The 11,259-nt window shown below is 39.8% G+C and overlaps 1 long non-coding RNA gene across 1 annotated transcript; it reads right to left on the minus strand.

The window, feature by feature from the left end:
- Positions 1-5,476: 5,476 nt before the first annotated feature.
- On the minus strand, positions 5,477-8,907 carry LOC142469164 (uncharacterized). Its single transcript, XR_012788978.1, has 4 exons — positions 8,761-8,907; positions 7,642-7,697; positions 6,012-6,091; positions 5,477-5,775 (listed from the first exon to the last, which is right to left on the minus strand). It is a non-coding gene; the product is annotated as an uncharacterized LOC142469164 (long non-coding RNA).
- Between the last annotated feature and the right edge of the window lie 2,352 nt (positions 8,908-11,259).

The raw sequence follows: 11,259 nt of genomic DNA on the forward strand, positions 1-11,259 counted from the left end.
AATGGTCTTTGTAGGGCTGGATATTATGTCAAAAGAGTAAGGTTGGTTAGCATAATCATTTATTTTTTTCTATCCCTAATGAAATTCAAATGCCTGTAAATGTCAAGAAAGACATTCTCGGGTATGCCGTCACAATTAGATTAGCACATAAGATACATTGGTAGATGCATTCTTTATGTAGCACATTATGGTTGGCAGGTTGCTTTTAAGGTTAGTTATACGTTAGCAAGATAAATTCTTACCAGTAACAAATTCTAAAACTATTATCTATATTGCTCCAGAGATATTAATGTTATCAGTCATCTGTCACAGTCTAACGGTGACATTATAAATTATTAATGTGAAACATGTTATCACTGTTATCTATGTACAGTATACATGTATAGCACAGGTTATTGTGTTCTCTTCTTTGTTATGATGCAATGATGTTATGAGACAATAATGACATGACGTGACTTAGACTGGGACCATGGTGCCGCAGACCGTGCGGACGAACAGACTGCCTTAAGGCAGTGATCGCGTCCATGCGGTGTGCGGGCACATGCACACGGAAGCGGGAGGGGGCGCCCGGTGCGCAAGAAATCAGAACAAACTGATTTTTTGGCGCTACAGGCTGGTCACGTGAGCGGTTCACCCAATGAGGGCGAACCAGCTCGGTGACATCACTGGCATGCCCCTAGACACGCCCACGGACGGCGTGCGTACCATGGCCGAAAAACGCACCCGCTTGAAGTGGGTGTTGTCACGGCCACGCGCGCCTCTGCACGGGCGAAGTCACTATGGACCTGGCCTTAATATAAGGTTCTGCTGTGCAGGGCTTCATTAAAGCAAAAAACTAAATGTTGGTTTAAATGTTATCTTGTTGCTGTGTTACCAGTAATTATAAAACATTTTCAAAAAATATTTCTACCAACATATGTTAAAATAATATTAATGCATGTCACAAAACACATTACCAGTAAAATAAATGTTTTTTTGCTGTTTTTGTCGAACATTCTATGAATTAACGGACTGCAGCATCTAAGGAAACTGTGGGAAATGTAGTACCAGGAATGGTACTGAGAGAGCGGAACCTGATTAAGTCATTTCCTAATATTAATGGCTAAAAAGATTAGGTTGGTCAGTGTAATCAGAACTGTTCTACAATGCGTTGCTTCCCTGCCCTTTTAGGTTTGTCTTTAGAGAAATTAGCAGTAAATACAAGCTCTAGGAAATGTAAATTCTGTGAAACAGTGCGCTACAAGCATGTGCTGTATACTGCCAATACAGGCAGTCCTCGGTTATCCAACAGAATCCGTTCTGGAAGTAGCGTTGGATAATGACACCGTTGTAAAGTGAGTCCCATGTTAATCAGTGGCGGTGAGCGTTGGATAACGCATTACGGTGTCGAAAAACGGCCCATAGGGTTGCATTGTAAAGCGTTGGATATCCCATTCGTTGGATAAATCATTGCCAAATCACCATTTATTTACAAGGGCTGAATGTTAAAAATACCACTGTAGCCCTGTTTCCTAGTGAACACAGACCGCTACCAATGCAGTATAACCTGTAGGCTCGCAGGGCCTGAGCCTCCGCCACGGAGAGCCTGGGGCACATGAAATAATATGGATAACCTCGTACTTGGTGCAGCGCCTCCACCTGCGATGGCTCCCACCAGAGGGGGAGTGGTTCCTCGCAGGACAAATATATATCACTCCACACACACAGCATGTAAAACAACCAATGAATTTACTATCGCAACCATAAGCTTCATATATCAACAGGTGTCCATCCCTAGAGGAGACACTAACTACTGCGTCTCGCAGGACGCTACCCCCCTTCACTGGGTGATCCCACCCCGTGTCCAGTAACCACACTAAGTGTTCCCCCACCCTCGAGTGAGATATGAATTAGGGTGACTGCGCAGCCACTATGGGCCTCATGCAGTAAGCGACGATTATGTGAAATCGGCAAGCTTATCGATTAGTCATGTTATTGGCGTTTTTCCCTCTCCGTATGCAGTAAGTGCCGAATACATTCAAAATCAACCAGAAAACAAATCCGCCCACTCTCACGATGATGAGCCGATCACACACAGGTGTATCGGCGTGCGTGGCGGGGTGCTGTTAGGTTGCACAATCACAAATCTTGCTGAATCAGGCGAAACAAGCATGTTTTTGATTGCGCGCCATATTTAAAGGCAACGTGTACTGCTAATCATTCTCTGTGTTGTTGGGAGTGAGAGAGAGAGAGAGACGCACAGAGCTGGACGATTGAAGATTTGCATATTGACTGAGAGACTTGTTGTGTATTGGGTGAGCTTTGTCCTTTGTTGTTTTGTTTACATCTTTGTCTTGTTTTATATGTGGAAGTGGGTCGTGTGATTGCCTGTACATTTCTTGTCTGTTTTTTGTGAGTGCTGGAAGTATGCCCGCAAAGCGTGGGAAGAGTGATGCTGGTGGGAGTGGGAGTGCTACTCGTGCGAGTACGCGTCGGAGTGAACGTTCTGTTCAGGGGAGTGATGTTGCTGGTGCACCGAGTGGTGTTGCTGGGAGTGGGAGTGCTGTTGTTGGGAGTGGGAGTGCTGGTGCTGCGAGTGGTGTTGCTGGGAGTGGGAGTGCTGTTGTTGGGAGTGGGAGTGCTGTTGTTGGGAGTGGGAGTGCTGTTGCTGTGAGTGGGAGTGCTGGTGCTGGGAGTGGGAGTGCTGTTGCTGTGAGTGGGAGTGCTGGTGCTGGGAGTGCTGGTGCTAGGAGTGTGAGTGCTGGTGCTAGGAGTGTGAGTGCTGGTGCTAGGAGTGTGAGTGCTGGTGCTAGGAGTGGGAGTGCTGGTGCTGGGAGTGCTGCTGGTGGCGCAGTTGCTGATGGGGTGTCTGGTGGTGGCGTGCTTGCTGGTGGCCAGCTTTTGGAGGCTCTTCCATTGGAAGAAGGAGAGTCCAGTCAGCACCAGCCAAGCTCTGACCCTAAACCTGCTCGGAAAAAACGTGTGGAGAAGCCACGTAATCCTCGCTTCAATGACCAGGAAAATAGGGCTCTTGTCACTGGCATTCTGGAGCACTATGACAGTCTCTATGGACATTTAGTAGGTAAGTGTAACTTTACATTTATTATTCAAATACATGTGATCCTAGGTCATCTGAGTTTTGTTCATATGCAAATATGGGTACACAATATCTTTCTATGTTCATTAGTGTGGAAACACAGCTTTTTATCATGCCTTACAAGGACAAATAAACACAGGCGGTCAATTTGCCAGAACTGCATACAATATGAATGCAACCTTGCTTACATGTATAGGTTTAGTAGTGAATGCTCATGTGCTGCACATATTACACATAAAACAGCATGTTTGCTATCTCTTGGAACAGCTAGCAGTGTAGGAAACTGGTGCTTATATTATTATTAATTTACCTCATATCTTTTATATGTTTTTCAAGGGCGGACAAGTGCAGCAAGCAAAAAAGAAATGTGGGACACAATAGTCATTGGTGTCAATGCCTGTGGGAATAGTGTCAGGGACAAGTATCATTGTCAGAAAAGATTTGATGATATTAGGTCCAAATTGAAAAAGAAAATACAAGACCAACGCGTGCATGCTACTGGCACTGGAGGTGGGCCCACACCACAACGTCTCATATTGACTCCATTGGAGGAGCTGCTTCGGCCAAAATTACTTACCGTCGTCGTGGAAGGCTTGGCTGGTGACCGTGACATTGGAATTTATCCGTCACAATTTCCAGCAGGTGATAAATATTACTGTACTAGGCGTGTCGTTGCTTACAGTTATTTTGCATATTTACACTGCTTTTTATACTGTCTTCACAATATAAGCATACCTGCATCTATATATGTATATGTCTGATTCTGTATATATATATCTCAAAATAGACATATATGTAGTAGTCCTACTAAAAGCAGTAACTAATATAGCACGTGCCATTGCGTGCTCATTTACATGTGAATTCCCAAAATGCATAGCTGCAGTGGAAGCAATTGATGGTGGGCGAAGATGGGGAACAACAGGGTAGTACACATGTGTAACACATGTTCATGAGAAATTATTAGTAGCTACAGGTACAGAACAGAAATATGTATCATATTATTGTGTATTTTATTGATTTTACTCCGACAAACATGACATTACTGCCTATTTTAAGCATGCATCAAAGAAATTGCATGTAACGGCCTACAAACATCACTGGCACTAACACATCTATAGTTGCTTATGAAAAGGTCCATTTTTGCTTTATGTCATATACAGACAGCATAATGAGGCACACGTATCATATGTTATGTCATTGTTTTCATAACTTAAACACTGCAGATGACTACTTAGCTCATCTACCATTGTGTTAAAGCAGCTGCAATTAATATCTCATCACAGCATACACTTCAACAGAGGGGGTGGGGTTCAGCACACACACTAATTACAGCCTCATTTCACGGTCAACTTAGTTCACACCATTTGCACCTGTTTCAAGTCATTGAAAGGTGTGGCTGATTAGGCTTTTTGGGGAAGGGAATACCTTTCTTACAACCTGAATAGCACAACTGAAGTTAATCACACTCATTTGAAAGCTTAACTCTAGCTACTAAATGCCCCAACAACTCATTACTTATCAAAGCGTACGTCACACATTAGTTCACTCATATCTATAGTTGAACTACTATGAAAGACACATTATCACACACTGCATGTGTTGTCTTGTTGAGTCACAGCCACATTCAGGTGTGCCACATCTTCGATTAATGTACCACACATATCCTCTACCAAAAACAACACTTTTTGCAATATGACCACCTTCATGATAACCATTGTGAATGGTCATCTCATGATAGTTATGTACATTATGATACTGATATCACTACACAACATATGATTTTTATGTACTCATTTAATCTATTTATCCTCACGCATTACTGCAGAAACATAGTATGTTGTATGTTAGGGAACTCAAAAATTCTAAGTACACAGGCATGTACAGTGTTATTACAACTATTTATGTTCACTTTCACACACATTTTCGGTTAAGGAACTGATGTTGTTAGTTAATCATAAATACAGAACATACAATAAGTGTTTGTTCAATATTTACACATGTAAATGTAAAACTTATGTTATTGTTATATATAGTTGCCCCTGGAGGACATGTGTCACCTGAGATGGAACAAGTGTCTTCACCTGGGTCAGCCAGCTCAACACTACTAGAAGGTGAGTGTATCATTTGCTGGCCATATAATATGTGCTCTTCTATATGTTATGTTGTCATGTGCATTATTTGTTTTGCACATCTTCTTTAAATAGGATTACTTAGTGTCAGTGAAAATTAAGTGTAAGGCAACATGTATTGTGTTAGTGATGTTAATTATCATGTAGGACTTCTGAGTTTAGAGCAACTTTTCATTCATTCATATTTCATACTGAGTCCAAACATTATTCGTAAGTCAAGGTAGTTTTTATATGAGGTTATAAAACGTATGCTAACATGTTAGGTGTTACTTAGGACACAGTACAATTACATAGTAACACAGCATACATTAACATGCCATTTAATAATGTGTACATTTCTTTTTAGAACATCATGGTGATGAGGATGATGAGTATGATGAGGATGACGCCACAGAAGAGACTGAAATACAATCATGTGACCATGAAGAGGTGCCAATAGAAACTGTTGTACCGCCAAATCGTCCATCAACTTCCACATACGATGCAATTGTAGCTTCAGAGGGAAAAATAGTGGACGCAGAAAATCGTCGCCATTCAGACATGATGACAGTGCTGGAAAGGATGATTGGACTGCAGGAAGAAACAGTATCACAATTGGCACATCTCCACAGAGTCTTCATTGAAGTGCCTAAACAGTTGCAAAAAATCAACACCTCATTCGAAGCATTAGTTGTTCAGCAAACACAAGCTAATTACTGGAGAATGACTAATGTACCACAATTCAACACCTCCCAGCCAGGATCTGTTCATGCAGGTCAGTTTTCACCACATTCATCTGATATTCATTCACCAGGCCCAAATGTTACCGGTCAAGTAGCAGACATTGCTGTGCAGGTTCCTGATGACATCCTACCGCTGCCATCTGTACAAATTCAGCAGCAGACACCTACAAAGGAGGCGACAAAAACAAAACAAGACACACATGAAACAGACCAACCATCACTTGTGCAGTGTCTACCAACTTGCTCACATGTGTCACTGGGCACAAGCCCTGTCCGTGAACAGTCACTACCCAAAAGCCCTGTAGGTGAGTCGCTGCCCAAAAGCCCTGTAGGTGAATCGCTGCCCAAAAGCCCTGTAGGTGAGTCGCTGCCCAAAAGCCCTGTAGGTGAATCGCTGCCCAAAAGCCCTGTAGGTGAATCGCTGCCCAAAAGCCCTGTAGGTGAATCACTGCCCAAAAGCCCTGTAGGTGAGTCACTGGCCACAAGCCCTGTAGGTGAGTCACTGGCCACAAGCCCCGTAGGTGAACAGTCACTGGCCACAAGCCCTGCCCGTGAAGTGCCAGAGGCCACTCAAAGTGGCTCTGTTGTGCCTAAAGTTGGTGGCAAAAGAAAAAGGAAAATTCAAGAGACAACAAGCAGGCCTGTTACTCGCTCGCAAAAGGAACAAAAAAAATAAATGTTATAATTCAGAAAATATGTCTTTGGCCTTGTTTTGTTGACTTCAGATTATCTAATTACTATTGTATGTATGCTGAAGACTGTGTTGTTTCCAAACTTTCAACTATGTTCTTGTACACGTGAAGTTTTGGAAATGTTAACACTCATAATTAATTGTGTTATAAATATTTATGTTGTAATCGTCTGTTCAGTAATGGTCCACCAGGAGCCAGTTGCTAAGTTTAGAGAAGCTGCCATTGACTTTGCAGCAAAACATTGCATTTGGGTGTGTTAATTGATGTAAGAATTGCATATGCATATTAGTCACATGCAATTATTAAAACACCTAAGTAAGTGCAAACATCTTTCTTGTACGTGTACAGCAGGATTATGTGTAAATTATTACTTACCTTTGCCTTGCTTGGCCATTGTAATTTTGTCCTTTAATCAGTTGTGTGTTCGTTTCTATAACATCTCAGAATGTATAATAATATATATACACACACACACACACACACACTGAGTGAGTGTGAGTGTGAGTGTGAGTGTGAGTGTGTGAATATATGTGTATGTGTATGTGTATGTGTATATGTGAATATATGTGTATGTGTATGTGTATGTGTATATGTGAATATATGTGTATGTGTATGTGTATGTGTATGTGTGAATATATGTGTATGTGTATGTGTATGTGTATGTGTATGTGTATGTGTATGTGTATGTGTATGTGTATGTGTATGTGTATGTGTATGTGTATGTGTATATATATATATATATATATATATATATATATATATATATATATATATATATATATATATATATATATATATATATATATATATATATATATATATATATATATATATATATATATATATATATATATATAGTACTATATAAACTGGTATACACAAACTAATACACTTCATGCTTCCTTGTGAAAACACTATTTTAATAATACAGGCCTAATGTTTGAGAAATATCCTAAGTATGAGACTCTAACAGTATTGTGCTTAAACAAATGTTTATTACTTAATTCAATCATGTTTCTCACCATTTAAATAGGTTTCATACAAGGTATACTTAATGCCATCAATGTTGTGTGTACTCCTGCAATATAAAAAAAAAAAAAATATTATATATAAATATATATATATTTTTATAAGAGATATATTTATATATATATATATTTATATATATATATATATATATATATATATATATATATATATATATATATATATACACACGTATTTAAACTCATGCAGACAGGGAGTTAACCAGACTTTCACATACACACAGAAATGTAAGCGGGGAAAAAACATTTCTTTTTGCAGGTGTGTTTTTACTGATATGCCTGGCTAAGAAATATTTTCACACACTGGTCTTTGTTAGTTTTCAAAAAAACACTATGTGAACGCATTCACAGTCTAGGGATGTTTTTCACAAACGAGATAAAAGAAGGAGAAATGTTTCTCCCACAGTCCCATATCACGAACCACAACTGTTAACCCAATTAGACAAACAAATCCAATTGGCGTTTGAAATAAGGAGTCAAAGTAGTTACTTTTGTTGACCTTGACAAGGAAAAACAGGAGTTTGTTAGCCATTCAGCACATTCATTTTGATGAGCAAATAACACAGACCTGCACACAGCTTTTGTGCTACTCAGACATGGCTGATGAATTCGTTAACAATATTAATCCCCTTTTAGGGTATAAGTACATGATCTGTGAAGCCATCTTGAACAGTCGCGGACAGAAAGCAAGCACACGCCAAATCGATGATTTCATTCGAGCAAAATATCCTTATTACCAAGACCGTAAGCATGCACGGAATTTTAATTCCTCAATAAGATTCACTTTATCAAGTAATGACTTTTTTGAACGTGACCAGGATAAGCTACAACACACCTATGGTTTCTGGAAGATTGCCCCGGAAAAACAATTTATCCTGAAAGACGGCACTTATATTGTCGTGAAAGGCATATTTATTCCTAATGGCAATAGCAATGTATCCGCTACTACTGATCCGTTTGAATCGATACGTGCTGCAATATCTGCAGCCTCCATTCCTGAAACCCACATTGTACAAGAACAAAAGTACTATGATTATGTACCAAGCCTTTCAGCTGAAATTGCATTGGAATGGGAACCGGAAGAAATGAACCTACCTCCCGACCAATTATTTGAAGAAAGCAGTGGCGATTCCTATGAGCGCATCCTGGAGGAGATATGTGCCATACTGGATTCAGCGGTTGGGTTAAGTGTGGATGAAAATGGCTTGCATTTCTGGAGCGACCAGTTGCAGCCAGGCGAAGAGTTAATTCTAGAAGAATGGTAAATATAACAATCGTTATGCGTTGACTCTGCGTTTAAATTTTTTTTTTTTTTGTAACCACCATTTTCACTTTCAATGCGTGGATACAGCGTAACATTGCAGACTGCATAACATGTAGCGATCACAAACAAATTGTTTCCTAATACAATATAGTAGGACCTGAAAGAGTAGTACACATTGCTGACGGAATAAATATACGTACTTTCCTATCCCTTTAAACATATTAGCAACATTTTACCATTACTCTAACACATACCTGTTTTGTTATCATGCAACATCTACAACATTGAAAACCGGGTCCACCACGTATGACGTGGGACCCTTGTCATGGGCCAAGGCGTCCTTAAAAAGGATTAGTGATGTAAGTCCCGCCCCCAAGCGACGTGCGCGCCTCAAAGCCTATTGGCTGTCATGTTTTGTTATAGTAACGGTAACTGCAGTGTGTGATGCGTGCGGCTCAGTGTTTGTAGGCGTACCCTGGGCGTTAGCCGAATGTTAATTGAGTGGGAGGAGTGTTAGCGTGCGTTTCACGCTGGCTTAACATGACGTCACACGTATTGCATTTGCGCATTGTGTTATCGGCCGTGCTTTCTGTTCAAACACGTCTGTTTAAAAAGAATACAGATGTACTCGTTTAGAACGAATGTAGTTTCGTCTTCATTGTATTTGAAATAAAGATGTTATGTTTACTGGTATTTTCAACATGTATTGAACGCACAACGTACGCTTTGTTTTGCGCATGCGCTAACAGTTAGTGGAGCCAAGCGTGAAGTGCGTGCGCACACAAAGATGTGCGCGCACATCTTTCAGTATACAGGCAACGTTCACTTCTTATACATAGTTATGCCTGCTACAAATTTAAAGAAACATTACATACTGATGAACAGTTTTACTTCTAACATATAAGTGAGTGACGTGTGTATCTACACAATCATATAGAGCTGCGTAACGCGTTGTCACGGATGCATATCTAGTAAGGTGCCATCTTTGACCATCATGTGTTTGCTGTATTTCAGAGATGTCGGGGAAGATACAATCGGATCAATGTATGATTTCAGAAGAGTCTACCTTTATATGAGATGATTGTGAGGAGGAGCCACCGACTACTATACTACATATGGAACTAATTTTATATTGCTTGCAGCGCTTATTAACAAACAATTAAAAATGTGATACCCTTATGCCTATATTGCATAAGCACTTAATTAACATAATGATGTTGCAAAAGAGTGCCTCATGAATTTTTATTGAGTGTTCTTTAATGACTACTAACATTTTATGACATGGTGTGTTTTATATATAACAACCATTCCCACTCTGCTAACACATTTGTGTATTCTAATATGTAATGGAACGTATGACTGTCGAAACTATGTAACAATAATAATAATAATATGAGCATGTTCATGTATAGGGCTGCTAGTTGTACGCAGCGATTTACAGACACATGTTTCAGCCTGAGGTCCCTGGCCCGTGGAACGTACAAATGTTTTTTTGCCGCATGAGGCACAGGGAGATAAAGTGACTTGGCCAAGGTCACAAGGAGCCGACACCGGGAATTGAACCAGACTCCCCTGCTTCAAACTATCAGTGCCAGTGTGTGTCTTTACTCAGTGAGCCACTCCTTCTCCCAATGTAAAGGACACTTACAACCAAGTAGCCATTTATTTTTAAAATCTCTTGTTACATGGGTATGTAGATAAAATGGTTTGGGACTGTAGCAAATAATGTTAGTGGCCAGATGTTATGGTCCCCTCCAATGCATGATGTTCTGAATATGACATCACCATCATGTTATGAAGTACGTTTCTGTGTATATTTCATTAACCTAACTAACTATAGTTTACTGTGTTTATTAATCGTTTAGAAATACATAGTATAGTCAATATGATGATATAAGCTACCATAATAAAGCTGGTGTTATCATTTGTCGGTGTTATACATGGATCCTACACCAATTGATAGAGACACAAACAGTTGTCTTAAAAAGTGTGTCTATGCTAGTGATGAATGTGCTCCCGTAAGTAAACAAATAAGTACAGTTATCCCCTTTTCTCCAACCACCTCTATATTACATTAATGGAAATTATAAGGAAACATACATAAAATGTGATGAAATGTGAGTAATCATTTTGTAATACAATGCACATGAAAGCTCAAGAGTAGCTAAATGCATATACATGATACAGAAAGTACATACTGTATATGTAACATTTGTGTTTAAACCAATATGTTGGGTTTTTAGTTCCAATAATTATAGGAAGATTGAGGTAGCCACATCTTATGAGAGATGTCAGCAAATATACATACCATGATCAGTCATACTGGAGAT

Source organism: Ascaphus truei, chromosome 1, assembly GCF_040206685.1.
Source record: "Ascaphus truei isolate aAscTru1 chromosome 1, aAscTru1.hap1, whole genome shotgun sequence".
In the NCBI taxonomy this organism is placed as follows: domain Eukaryota; kingdom Metazoa; phylum Chordata; class Amphibia; order Anura; family Ascaphidae; genus Ascaphus; species Ascaphus truei.